The 11,488-nt window shown below is 45.8% G+C and overlaps 1 pseudogene; it reads right to left on the reverse strand.

Annotated features, from left to right (window-relative positions):
• Positions 1 to 5,686: 5,686 nt before the first annotated feature.
• Positions 5,687 to 5,801, reverse strand: LOC149445129 (U2 spliceosomal RNA; annotated as a pseudogene).
• Between the last annotated feature and the right edge of the window lie 5,687 nt (positions 5,802 to 11,488).

Here is an 11,488-nt window from a genome sequence, read left to right on the forward strand (position 1 = left end):
GTGAAGAGAGGCCAGAGAAGGAAGACAGCTGACAGGTAAGTGCAAATTTTGCTGCTGCAGCCAGGTATGCAGGCTGTAGATGGGAGAGGGAGAGAGCGAGCCCAGGCTGGAGCAGGGGTCAGCAAGGTAAGTATCATTGGTGTCAGTGGGAGGGATAGTGCCCCATCATTGGTGTCACTAATACCAACGATGGGGCACTATTCCTCCCCCCACTGACACCAACGATGGGGCACTATTCCTCCCCCCACTGACACCAACGATGGGGCACTATTCCTCCCCCCACTGACACCAACGATGGGGCACTATTCCTCCCCCCACTGACACCAAGAATGGGGCACTATTCCTCCCCCCACCGACACCAACGATGGGACACTATTTCCCCCCCCCACTGACACCAATGATGGGTCACTATTCCCCCCCCCACTGACACCAATGATGGGCCACTATTCCCCCCCCTGACCCCAATGATGGGGCACTATTCCCCTCTCCACCACATTGACACCAATGATGGGGCACTATTCCTCCCACTGATACCAATGATGGGGCACTATTCCTCCCACTGACACCAATGATGGGGCACTATTCCTCCCACTGACACCAATGATGGGGCACTATTCCTCCCACTGATACCAATGATGGGGCACTATTCCTCCCACTGACACCAATGATGAGGCACTATTCCTCCCAATGACACCCACAATGGGGCAATATTCCTCCCACTGACACCCACAATGGGGCACTATTCCTCCCACTGACACCCACAATGGGGCACTATTCCTCCCACTGACACCAATGATGGGGCACTATTCCTCCCACTGACACCAATGATGGGGCACTATTCCTCCCACTGATACCAATGATGGGGCACTATTCCTCCCACTGACACCAATGATGGGGCACTATTCCTCCCACTGACACCAATGATGAGGCACTATTCCTCCCAATGACACCCACAATGGGGCACTATTCCTCCCACTGACACCCACAATGTGGCACTATTCCTCCCACTGACACCCACAATGGGGCACTATTCCTCCCACTGACACCAATGATGGGGCACTATTCCTCCCACTGACACCAATGATGGGGCACTATTCCTCCCACTGACACCAATGATGGGGCACTATTCCTCCCACTGACACCAATGATGGGGCACTATTCCTCCCACTGACACCAATGATGGAGCACTATTCCTCCCACTGACACCAATGATGGGTCACTATTCCTCCCACTGACACCAATGATGGGGCACTATTCCTTCCACTGACACCAATGATGGGGCACTATTCCTCCCACTGATACCAATGATGGGGCACTATTCCTCCCACTGACACCAATGATGGGGCACTATTCCTCCCACTGATACCAATGATGGGGCACTATTCCTCCCACTAATACCAATGATGGGGCACTATTCCTCCCACTGACACCAATGATGGGGCACTATTCCTCCCACTGACGCCAATGATGGGGCACTATTCCCCCCACTGACGCCAATGATGGGACACTATTCCTCCCACTAATGCCAATGATGGGGCACTATTCCTCCCACTGATACCAATGATGGGACACTATTCCCCCCACTAATGCCAATGATGGGGCACTATTCCTCCCACTGATTCCAATGATGGGGCACTATTCCTCCCACTGACACCAACGATGGGGCACTATTCATCCCACTGATACCAACGATGGGGCACTATTCATCCCACTGATACCAACGATGGGGCACTATTCCTCCCACTGACACCAATGATGGGGCACTATTCCTCCCACTGACGCCAATGATGGGGCACTATTCCCCCCACTGACGCCAATGATGGGACACTATTCCTCCCACTAATGCCAATGATGGGGCACTATTCCTCCCACTGATACCAATGATGGGACACTATTCCTCCCACTGATTCCAATGATGGGGCACTATTCCTCCCACTGACACCAACGATGGGGCACTATTCATCCCACTGATACCAACGATGGGACACTATTCCTCCCACTGACATCAGTGATAGGGCGCTAGTCCTCCCACTGCAAAATTACAGTTATGAAGTAGCAACGAAAATAATTTTATGGTTGGGGGTCACCACAACATGAGGAACTGTATTAAGGGGTCGCGGCATTAGAAAGGTTGAGAACCACTGATCTAGGTATACCCTTTAATCTCCAGATATGCCAGTCACAGCCACCAGGGGGAGGGTCACACACCAATCCAAGTCACAGAAACCTTCAAAAACGGGCTCCCAAGGGAATGACGAGCCCAGAGAAAGCCTCCAATAGTGCAGTAGGTCTCCAAGTGCTAGATGGCATGCTTTTATTCTGATCCAAAGACTTCAATGTTTACTGAACCACTGACCCAAAATGCCAAAACTTTGACTTTTCTGTGACTTTACTTGTTGCATGCTTTTTTATCACTGGAGTACAAGACTGGGGAGGGGGCAGGAGTGCTGGCTCTGGCTCTCATCACATCCTGTGGAGACTCTCTGCACATGCTCAGTTTGGTGTGTATTGCTAGAGAGGTTTTTTTTTTTTCTTGGGAGAGTGCATGTAATCAGCACAGGGCCAATCAGCACTGTCCAGACAAAGGTCAGGGGTTCTGTATCCTCTTAGAGCAGAAAGAAAACGTCTCCTACAAGCTTTAACCAGTGCTCTGCTGAAGTCACAAGACTGCTCTAACTGCTGATGAGAAAAGGTATTTAGCAGTTTATATTTACTAAAATAATTACATTTCCATGTTCTGTGTGCTGTGGGAGACCGGATATAGTGAATCTCCTAGATTGTAAGGACTAACGAGCAGGGCCCTCTGTTTCCTCTTGTGCCAAATTATATTGTAACTGTAATGTTCATTTTGTAAAGCGCTGCGCAAACTGTTGGCGCTATATAAATCCTGTATAATAATAATAATGCAGGGACCTGGGTTTAGTAACACTTTAAACCCTATCATGTAGTTTGGTAAGAGTGCCATATGGGGGCGCAAGTGGCTTATGCAGAATGCAATATTTTCTTATCTGCTCTGTGTTTTTGTCATTTTTTCCCCTTTTCTTGAAGAGTAGAGTGAATTATATTTGAAGGAGTATATTTTTAATAATGCAAAAGTCCCACTGCAATATTGCTGGACTTCAGTTTTTTTCCATTTTATAATCAGAAAGTGAATTTTGGGCTGGCTACCCTCCCACATTGCCTTTTGTCACCAAAACCTGTAAAGTACCCATTTACTTCAATGTCATCCAGACCAACAAGGCAGCAACCAATGATAAAGCAACATTTTCTGGTCCACCAGCATAAACGTAAAGCTGACCTCCAGGTATGACCTGTATTGCATACTTACATTGGTCAAACTTGGAGTTTGCATATCTCATACCTTGGGGTGTACTTGGAAAGCTGATAATCACTCTAGAAATCAGTGTTACTCCAGTGATAGCAGCAACCCTCCAGGGTCTGTGTTGAGCAGCTTCCCCTGTGCATACTGACCTTAGGCGGTGGGTCGCTCATTCTGCACTCCCGCTATTCACAAAGAGCCTTGTACTCTTTTTTCAGTTTATACAAGACGTTTACTAATTAGATGACATAAACGGGAGAAGCGGCGATGTCCTTATTCCCACCCCATCCAATCAGAAAAAAACTTGTATTCACTGAAAAAAATACAAGCTGTTCTATGAATGGAAGCTTTGCCAAGCACACAGCCCTCTGTGATCAGTGCACAGAGGGCAGCCGCTTGGCACAGTACCGGGAAGATTGTGGTTATCACTGTAGTAGCACTAACTACTACAATAATTGTCAGCTTCCACAGCAGCCCGTCAGGTATGGGATATGCATACATACATTGTGCCAAGCTGGACCACTGTAAATATGCAATAAAAATAATATCTGGAGTTCAGCCATAATGCAAACTGAAATCTGATTGGTTACTGCCTGTATTTTGCATGGCTTTTTGAGAAGTTCAATAATGGTAAAACTCACCAGTAAAATAATATAAGGTCAGTAGTATACTTATAGGGGTAGTAAACTGGGTTAATAAAAAACCTGGTCCCCTATAGGTAGGGGCAGACTGACAACTCATGGGGCCCCCGGGCAATAGGGAATCATGGGGCCCCTGTGTCCTTGCCCAAACTCAAAAAAGCCTATGAAAAACGTACCAGGGGCATCTCATGGGGCCCCCTACTGACCCCGGGCCCTCGGGTAGTGCCCGAGTTTCCAAATGGTCAGTCTGTGCCTGCCTATAGGTAATGTCATAATGTGCTAGTATGCATCTAAAAAACAGATCCCTCCAGAGGTGTGCTGTCACCACTGACATGGACATCATCTTCACCCGGTCTTCCTTCTGGGTTTGTGGGCTCTGGCTATTTGAATGGCCAAATCAACGTAATTTCCCTGCATGAGCGCAGGAGTCACAGTCACAGTTCAGCTCCCTCAATGGACGGCTGTCAAGCTTACCCCTAACACAGGTGGTCAGACACTACAGCTGGCTATAGCTGACTTCTAGGTTCTTCACCTGTAGCAGCCCCCTTTGTCATAAGGCAAGCAGGCCTACCGGTACTCGTTTGCCCCCAGAACCTATACACAATGCTTTAGTGCGTGGCTACCACACCGAGGCAGGCACAAACTGTGTACAGCAAACAGGTACTTGTGGTTCGCAGACAGGCAGAGTGGTTCAGTGACAGTCCAGGTACAAGCAGGCAAGGTTCAGAATAGTCAGGGTCAATCCGTAGTCAAAAGGCTGGCAGAGTTCACAGAGTAGTCAATATCTGATCTGAGGTTGTCAACGAGGGAATCCAATCTATCAGGTGCAGGAACAGAGCAGACAAATAGAGAGCTTAGAGCATGTTTTTTTTTTTTTTTTTTTTTTTTTTTAAGTCCGCAAACGTGAGACTGTAACGAAAAAACCCGTAAGTGTCCGCAAAAAAGTGCAAGTGCAGAAACACACACACGAAAAACGTGCACTTAGGGGTGTGTTTGTCCTACCCCCGAAAGGGCTGGACCGTTCACCCGATCCCCCGGGGCACGAAGCTCCTGACAGGGACAAGGTTCCCATTTGGTCCTCCTGGCCAAAAGGCCTGGTGGACCACCGTTCCTTATGCCCAGCCGAAGCCGGACATCCAGTACTAGGCAAGGGGGTTCTCCCGAAGAGAAAACCCCCTAGGGATCAGGGGAGGAAGGAACCGTATGGCCACACATCCTCCCCCTAGACTTCAGGTAAGGCCCGAGGACCCACACCCTCCATCCGTGAAAAAACACACACATAAGAAAGCAAAAAGTGACAAAACGTGGGAGTGAATAAATAAATAGAATAAAAATAAAAAAGTGGTACCGTGCCTAATAGTGCACAGACCAGGCCCTGAGGCCCGTAGCAAAAATTGCCCTGGACTTAGCCAAAAGACCTGGTCCTTAGGGCGCTGTGCAAAAAAGAGTGTAAAAAACAGTGGCCATGTGTCATCTTCACACCGTGGGGTCCCACACCCAAGTGTTACTAGTGACACCCCTGAGCGCGTCTCCTCAGGGGGCACTGAGTTTGCGGACTTTTTGCCTCCTCAGCCCCAGGCCAGACCAAGGTAGCATGCTCAAACCAGGAGGAACTGGGTCTTTCCGGTCTCCCCAGAGGAATTACTCCCAAGGCCCCAGAACGAATCATGGCGCTCCCTGGTTTCTGTCCCTCCGGTACTAGCCTTCCGGACCCCCATCATACCAGTGAGGGTACTGTACAACAACCATCCCCGTAAACTAGAATGGTCGGTAGCACCCCCACTGGACACTGATAAGAACAGATACTACACTTGATCTTAGCCAAAAGGCCGAGAAGAGCTTAGAGCATGTGATACAAACACAATATCACAAGCATGAGACTGCAGGCTTGGCTGGCTTAAATCAGGTGTTGTCTCCACCCAGAGACTGGCCACATCAATCACCTCGCAGGTGGACAGACAGGGAGAGTGCATCATAGCCAAAACCAGGGTGCTAGAATGAGACCAGCAGCTGTGATGGAGCAGGAAGTGCTGCACGCTCCTGACAACGGCATACTCTAGTGTGCCGTCCATTGAGAGCACATTGCTCATGTGCCAGTGACGACACCAGCTGCTACACATGTAAATATCTCCTACGGTACATGTTTAGGTTAAAAGTTCCTTTTCAGCATCTGAGAGTAGCTTTCTGTCAGCTGAAGGGGATAACTAATAGGGACACTTTAAAATGACCCTTTTACAAAATATTAAATTAGAACAAAATTTTACCTGCAAAAGAGAGGTATTATATTTACCCCTTCCACAGTCCACGCCAGGAGCTACAGTTCTTAGAGTACCCTCTTCATCTGGGCACAGTTCCACATGTGTCGGGTTTCTGGTCCCCCACCAAGTGGTCTGGTTCCTTCCATTCAATGAATGCCAGCTAAACGGTATTAGTCCATAAGTGACAATCTGTGCAGGTATATGGTGAATGGCTCCGGCGGCATGACGTCACGGCGTATTGGCTCCTCCTTGTGCATTTTGTGCGCCAAATTGGCATCCCCTCTGAAGATGACCGTGCACACAAAACACGTAAGGAGGAGCCAATACGCCGTGATGTCACACCACCGGAGTCTCATGAAGGTCCGGCGGCCATCTTTGCTTATGGACGGTCAGTCCGTTTTTTAAACACTGTGTCACTTTATATCGGTTTTATGTGGATTTGCAAATTCTGGAATAAATTATTTTTACAATTACCTGGTACACTATGGGCACTTTTTATGTCTCCCTATGTGGAGCAATTGATTTATAGAGCCCACCCGATCCACCGCAGTACCCAGAGGAGGGAGTTCCTGTCCCACAGGCTTCTAAACCCACCCATCCCTTAAAGGGGACCTCTGGCTGATTGGATCCCATATTACCTGGGAGTTTCTGATGCACCACCACTTTCCAGAGGGAGGATTATCCTTGGCCTGGCTCATATCCTATTCCTAAAGGGGACTGCCACTGATTGATTTAATGCGTATTACCATTATGCATCTGGTGAGTGCGTATTCTTACCCCACTATTTTGGAGCACCAGCACTGAAGTATTGCTGCCGTTCACCATATACCTGCACAGATTGTCACTTATGGACTAATACCGTTTAGCTGACATTCATTTAATATAATTTTATTTATCTTATGTGGACTATTTCTCATGATATATTGATTCAATTTTAAGCGCTGCACTTTCTTATTTGACTATTATTGAGGTTTTTATTATTGGTTACCTGCTACAGCTACAGCTGCTATTTAGAGAGCGCTCACTTTCCCTTTTACTATACTACTACTGGTTCCTTCCATTGGCCTCTAAGCCATTACTGTGTCAAGCAGTGACATAGGGGCTGGTGGAAGGAATCACCATGCTTGGCAGGGGACCAAGAATCTGTGTCTCCAGGCATCGCAACTAGTAAAGAAAGCAAAGATTTTCAGGTCCTTAGTTCTGACTACATGTGCATCAATTTAGCATTTTTTTATTTATATGAATTTTATTTTAATGTAGAAAGTTTGGAATTTAAGTAATGCCCTTTACTGGCTAACTTAACCCCTTCATGCCTAAGGGTAAAGCCTAAGCGCAATTTTGCAACTTTGACAAGTATTAGGAAAACTGTACATATCATCACAACTACTTTGTGCTTCCAGGTGAATTATACACAAAGACAGGTGACATAAATTAGCAGCCCCACGGAAAAAAGCCCAGTACAGTGGGGCTGCTAATTTGCATGCGCTCAGGGCCACGGGATATTGTTCTCCAGAAATATTCCATGCACATCCATCTATTTATTGGCCCTGTAATCTATTTTTCATGAAATTGCTTTCCTATTGTGTTTTGCTTCCTCCTTGTAAGATCCTCATTTAGCTCCCACACCTCTATTTTGCCCCTCACTTCTGTGTGTTTAGAATGCAGTGAACGTTAGTTGCAGTCATGTGCACTGCTCTATGCGCACTACAAATACCAAGGTCCATAATACATAGTCCATAGTACACAGTACATAGTCCATAGTACACAGTACGTAGTCCATAGTGCACAGTACATAGTACATAGTTCACAGTACATAGTACATAGTTCACAGTACATAGTCTATAGTCCATAATCCATAGTACATATTCCATAGTACATCTTACATAGTCCATAGTACACTGTCCATAGTACATAGTGCTTAGTACATAGTGCACAGTCCATAGTACCTAATCCATAGTGCATAGTCCATAGTACATATTCCATAGTTCACAGTCCATAGTACTTAGTCCGTAGTACACAGTACATAGTCCTTAGCGCATAGTCCACGGTGTACAGTCTATAGCACACAATCCATAGTACATGGTTCATAGCACATAGTCCATAGTACATAATCCATAGTACACAGTCCATAGTACACAGTCCATAGTACATAGTCCATAGTACATAATCCATAGTGCACAGTCCATAGTACACAGTACATAATCCATAGTGTATAGTACATAGTCCATAGTACATAGTCCTTAGCGCATAGTCCATAGTACACAATCCATAGTACATGGTCCATAGTGCTTAGTACATAGTGTAGTGTCCATAGTACATAATCCATAGTGCACAGTCCATAGTACATAGTCCTTAGCGCATAGTCCATAGTACACAATCCATAGTACATGGTCCATAGTGCCTATTTCATAGTACATTGTGCTTAGTACATAGTGTATAGTCCATAGTACACAGTACATGGTCCAAAGTACACAGTATATAGTCCATAATCCATAGTCCATAGTACATATTCCATAGTACACAGTATATAGTCCATAGTCCTTAATCCATAGTCCATAGTACATATTCTATAGTACACAGTATATAATCCATAATCCATAGTACATATTCCATAGTACACAGTAAATAGTCCACAGTCCATAATCTATAGTCCATAGTACATATTCCAGAGTACACAGTATATAGTCCATAGTCCATAATCTATAGTCCATAGTACACATTCCATAGTACACAGTATATAGTCCATAGTCCATAATCTATAGTCCATAGTACACAGTATATAGTCCATAATCTATAGTCCATAGTACACAGCACATAGTCCATCTGGGGAGCAAGCAAGAGAGGGTGGCTACATTCATACATACAATGGGACAGCATGCCCAATCACAGCAGCAAAAAAAGGAATTTGGAGGAGCCTGAGAGCAATAGAAGGGACTTTTTTGAGATATAACAAAACACAATCCTTTTTTTTAATTGCTGTCTGTATTTCCCATTAGGGAGATTCACCCTCTCTATTTGTCCTGTTTACTGTTATCACTGAGAGTGAAAGTAAAAAAAAAATCCCACATTTTGGGTTGTCCCCAGTACAGGAATAGAGGGGAAAACTTGCAATAGGGACACTAATTCTGGTGACAACCAGGAATTCCCTCACTTTGAAGATGTTTCATGTCCCCTCTTGTTTTGGCTATGAGACAGAAATCTTCCCAAGGGGACACAGATGGAAAAAAATAAACTGACTGGCTTTAAAGTAGTTAAGTATGCTTAATTTTTTTTTTGGCCCCCGGGTGGGTTATGTGCACTACATATTAGTACATTATGGCAACCATACCTTTCAAACGGTGCCCTCCAGCGCTTCGGTATGATCGATCCAGCGGGCCCTCGGCACTTCCATCATTGCCCAGTCTTCATTCTGGGTTCTGTGCCTTCGGCCACTTGAATGGCCGGGCTGTGATGACATCCCTCCTGCGCATTTGCGTAGGAGTCACATCGCAGTGGCACAGATCTTGGGCCATGAATGTTTGTTGAGCTGCACATGCTCGACTCCGTGTACATGACAGCTGGCAGGCAGAAGGGAGCATTTATGACAGAAGAAACCGATAGGGTCTCTTCTGTCATAAATACCTGCCTGTCACCGATTTTATTTAAACTGTACTTTACTACCACTTTAATAAAATACAACTATTTCTTCTCACAGGTACTTATATAGCGCCGTCAATTTATGCAGCGCTTTACATATATATTGTACATTCACATCAGTCCCTAACCCTCAAGGAGCGTACAATCTAAGGACCCTAACTCACTTTCATACATACACATACTAGGGCCAATTTAGACAGGATCCAATTATTCTACCAATATGTCTTTAGAATATGGGAGAAAACTCACGCAGTCACAGGGAGAACATGCAAACTCCAGGCAGGTGGTGCCATGGTTGGGATTTGAACCAGCGTCCCTAGTACTGCCAGGTGGAAATGCTAACCACTTAGCCACTTTGCTGCCCACATGCTTGATCAGTAACAGGCTATATACATAGAGATCAGGATTCAGGAGTGTTATCTGGGCCATTGACTTGTAGAATGCTCTGAAAGATCTAAAAAGTTAAAAAGTTTAAAAAAAAAAAACTTTTATGAAAATTCTCAGATCTGTTTGTTGGCTTCTTTTGTTATTCCAGAGTGAACAAAAGCTATGAGCAAGGATCAGTTTTCATAGATCAGAAATAACCAGATTGGATGGTGTATGAGGCCCCTTAGGTAACAACAACGTAGAGATTTAACTCTCCAGCAGCCACCAAAAATCAGAAAGCTCATCTCTGATTGGCTTAGCCCTCCAGAAAGCTGTTTATGAAGACAGTCTGCTGTGTCATCCACGTGTCAGCGTACTTTCCCAGCCCCGTGGCCTGAGTTTCAGCAGAGATTTAGAGAGAGTTTGTGGGTTGTGCCCACGTTTCTAGAAAAAGAGGATACTGGGCCTCACTTTTCAAGCTGACATTTGCTTTCCCCACCATGATTTTCCTGTGGGTGGGTGTGTGGGGAGGCAGACATGGAAAATAAAAAAGAGACTTAAAGGGACAGCTCATAAAGCACTATTGTATACTACGGAGGAATTTACAGTTTCCTCGCCTGAGGGTTCAGCCTTGTCAGCTTCAGTCACCATATTAACCTCATTCAATAAAGTCACGTAGAGACGTCAAAGGGGCGTATTCGGCTGAAAGGCTCAATAAACACAAATGATAATGATTTCTGGTGCTGTGTCAGCATGAGCGTTGTCTTCTGTGTCTGACCGCATTCAACAATGCAATCTCCTCTGCCCCATGTTAAGTCACCCTAAAATCCAGGAAGGTTCCCCTCGTATCTTACCCCCTGACTTGGATTTTTTTCTTTGTATATACACATAACACAGTACGGCTCCATGTTTTCTGTATGCTGGGTATAATTTTGAGTATCCTCTCCTTTTCTGTATGTATGGACAGTGCATAGTAACAGTTCACTTGTGCTGTATTTAAACTAGGGGGCTCCAAACTATGGATCGGGGGCCACATGCGGCCCTCTACACGATCTTATCCAACCCACAGCTGATATGCACAGTCTCTGTCCCCCCTCTCTCCTTAACAGCTGATCTACACAGTCTCTGTCCCCCCTCTCTCCTTAACAGCTGATCTACACAGTCTCTGTCCCCCCTCTCTCCTTAACAGTTGATCTGCACGGTCTCTGTCCCCCCTCTCTCCTTAACAGCTGATGCGCACGGTCTCTGACCCACCTCTCTCCTTAACA

This window comes from Staurois parvus, unplaced genomic scaffold, assembly GCF_062004578.1.
Source record: "Staurois parvus isolate SC_StPar_1 unplaced genomic scaffold, SC_StPar_1.0 ptg000746l, whole genome shotgun sequence".
Taxonomy (NCBI): domain Eukaryota; kingdom Metazoa; phylum Chordata; class Amphibia; order Anura; family Ranidae; genus Staurois; species Staurois parvus.